Source organism: Micropterus dolomieu, linkage group LG05 (genome assembly GCF_021292245.1).
Source record: "Micropterus dolomieu isolate WLL.071019.BEF.003 ecotype Adirondacks linkage group LG05, ASM2129224v1, whole genome shotgun sequence".
NCBI lineage: Eukaryota > Metazoa > Chordata > Actinopteri > Centrarchiformes > Centrarchidae > Micropterus > Micropterus dolomieu.
Window position 1 is genome coordinate 11,445,600 of NC_060154.1, and position 3,486 is coordinate 11,449,085.

The 3,486-nt window shown below is 44.1% G+C and overlaps 1 protein-coding gene and 1 pseudogene across 1 annotated transcript in view; one reads left to right on the forward strand and one right to left on the reverse strand.

Moving 5' to 3' along the window:
* LOC123971275 (N-acetyllactosaminide beta-1,3-N-acetylglucosaminyltransferase 3-like) overlaps positions 1–3,486 on the forward strand; it is a 14,692-nt gene that overhangs the window by 7,543 nt on the left and 3,663 nt on the right. The gene's annotated exons all lie outside the window — the stretch shown is intronic.
* LOC123971274 lies at positions 1,073–3,013 on the reverse strand (annotated as a pseudogene).

Here is a 3,486-nt window from a genome sequence, read left to right on the forward strand (position 1 = left end):
AACAAACAACTACATTATGATTTAAAGTATGCTTATTACTATATGTTGTTGTTTGTTAAGTTAACAACATGTTGCTTGCAAATATGCTTTTATTTAAGTATATTTATTCAAACTTTAATTAAGTATATATTTATTACCAATTTATTCAAAGTATACTTTTGAGAAGTATGTTAAAGCTCAGGAGAATATATCTTTAATATACTTGTAGTAAGCATGTTAGGAGTATGAATGTACTAATATTATACTACGTGAATTTCTAGTATATTTTCAGTGCCTTTAAGAGCACTTCTTTTTGACCTGGGACTGCTCTCGCCTTTGGCCATATATGGTTTTAGAAGTGGGATGGCTTACCGTGAGGTCATCTGAGCTGTACCCAGTGTCCGAACCGTATGAGGGACCCCCATGGGTAACAGTAATGATGGGATGTGTATAGTGTACTTTTCAGTAATACTGGTCATATGTCATCATTTTACTGATTTTATTTTATTTGAAGGTGTTTTGGTCAAGATGTGATACATGCTGCTGTACCTTTTAATGTACAGGAATTTATTTTTGTAATGTACACAAAATTAAAGTTTTGGTTGTCTGTATGTGTGTATGTGTGTATGTGTGTTTTAAAATACTTTCCCTGATTTTTGTTATTAGCCTAAAAGGGCATTTTGCAAGGTATTTTTAATGATTGTTACATACACCTTGTGATGTACTCTTGGACACATCATCAGTGATAGTACCTGGGGTCATAGGGGGTTTCGGGTCTTTCAACTTCAGACCCCCTTACCCAGGCAACCCGACCGGGAGTGATCAGTTCCCGACCTGTGTCCCGACCTGAGAAGCGTTCGCCCACTGTTTGTCCCTCCTGATCCACAGCCAGCATGAGGCTTTTTCCGCAGCCTCTGAAGCTGCACTAATGGTTCTTCTCTTGCATGCTCCTGTGATTCCCAGGAGGCTGTAGGCCCTGCAGAGTGACTTTCCTGCAAAGCCCCTTCCCCCAACCTCGATGGGCAATCACTGTGCACGCCACCCCCATCTCCGGCACTCCTCTACCAGCTCCGCATATTTCTCCCTTTTCCTTTCACTCACTTCCACCATCCTCTCCTCCCAGGGCACTGTTAGCTCCAACAAGATAAGCCCTCCACAACTCTGCCCATGAAATCTTCCTCTCCATGGCATCTTCCCATCTTGTCCATGCGCCCTGTTGCCTCATTCCCACCATCTGGCTTGCACGCTGCTCCTCGATCCCAGCCCTCACTTCTTTTTGGACCAGGTCACGCCTTTCCTTACCCCTCAGTTTGTTGTAATGGATTGTTGGAGTACTACACATTCCTGTACGGCCAATAGCCACGGGAACCACCAGTTCCTTATGACGCAGCCGTGATTCTGCCTGGCCCACCGCCTCATGTGCCCTCCACTTTCTGCCAGTCCTGACCTCAATGCCAGCTTGAGATACTCTTGGGTCCTTGGAATCCCTGTACTGAAGCAGTTCCCTTGCTCTGGTAACCATGAACTCCTCGCTAAGGCTGTTGATTGGTAGCGTTAACTTATTTTTTTTGCCGTAAAGGGCGATGCTGCTCAGACGTCTTGGCAAGCCCAGCCACCGTCGAAGGTAATTGCTCACGCTCCTCTCAAATCCTTTGTACAACAACAATGGCCACAACATCCTAGGTAGGATTCCATGTTGGTATAACCAAACTTTGAATTTCCCTGGTAGCCCTGACTTGTCAACTGTAGTAAGCCAGCTCTCTAGTTGTTCATTTGTGCCCCTTCCCCTGATGGAAGGGGCATCCTTTAGAGAGCAGTCAAAGGTTTTCCCAAGGCTCCTCACAGGCTTTTCTGTGACTGATGGGATTTGGGTACTTCCTAGGGAGAAGTGGAACTGGTCTGTTACCTTCCCTCTCTTCAGTACCATGGATCTGGATTTTTCCGGCTTTAAACGCATCCTCGCCCAGGTGGTTAACCTCTCTAAGCCCTGAAGAATCCATCTGCATCCTGGGACTGTTACAGTTGTTACTGTCAGATCATCCATGAATGCCCTGATGGGGGGCTGACGGATTCCGGACTTGGTTTTGGGGCCTCTACATTCCGGCTCAGCAGATTTGACCAGCATGTTCATGGCCAGGGAAAGAGAATCACTGAAACAGTGCATCCAGTGATAATCCCCTTTTCCAGATGATGCCGCTCAGATGTAACTTTGCCGGAAGTGAATCTCAGATTAAAGTTTTTATAATAATCCATGATTAGGATTTTGATGCTGCTCGGAACATGATGTCTCCCCAATGACACCTCCACTAAGCCATATGCATTGGCTACGTCCAGCCATAATACAGCCAGGTTTCCTTTCCCTTCACAAGCCTCTCTAATCAGTTATGTCACCACTCCACTGTGTTCTAGGCAACCAGGAACCCCTGGAATCCCTTCCTTTTGCACAGAGGGGTCGATGTATTGGTTCTTCAGGAGGTAGTCTGACAGCCGTTGGGAAAGGATACTGAAAAATCTCTTCCCCTCGACGTTTAGCAGTGATATGGTCCTAAACTGCTCTATGTTGGTTGACTTATCTTCCTTCGGGATCTACACCCCTTCTGCAGATCTCCATTGTCGGGAAACTTTCCCCCTCCTCCAGATGACCCTCAGGATCTTCTTCCCAACTGGGTACTTTGATGTTGAAGTCAATGGTTGGTATAGGTGGATTAATGAGGTGTCTGCATTCCCCAGGGTCCTCTTCCCGGGCTGCATCGCTATAGGTGTCATGCAGATAGGCGTCTATCTCCTCTTTTGAGCAAGTGAGTTGGCCACTGTGCTTCTGGCCTAGCAGCTGTTTAGTAAATCCAAAAGTGTTTACAAGGAGGCAGCTTGTTTTTTAGCTCTCTCTCTCTGCCCCCTTGAACTGCTGCTTCAGGAGTTGGAGTTCTTGTCTCGACTGTGCAATCTTCTCTGCCCTGCAGTTCTTGAAATACTGGTTAGTATCAGCATGCCCTACCGCCAAGCCAAACCTTTCGGAGGCAACACTGGTTATCATGGTCACATCATCATCAAATTGCTGCTACTCTCTCCCTTTGCTGGCTGGAGGCCACTTAACCCGCCGTTGATGTTGTGGGATGCCTGGTGCTTGGGCTTCCGGAACATGGAGGATCTAGTAATAAATTACTAATGAGCTGAAATACTAATAAAAATGTTCAGGGAACACATTCATGTGAAGTTAAAAATATATTTAAGCTGTTCTTCAAGTATAGCACAAAAGGTATTTTAAGTTAAATTTAAAGAAGTATATTTAAATTAAAGTAAAGGTACTTAAAGTGGTTTCTTTTTGACACAACTAAGTATATTAAAATATATTGCAATTATCTTAAAGTTGACTTTAAGTATTTCTAAAATGACACTTATCATACTTTTATGTTGTTCCAAAATAACGCATTTAATATACACTTAGTATAGTACAATTAAAATGTGATAAGTGCATCCAAAAAAGTACATTTCTTTTTCACCTGGGCA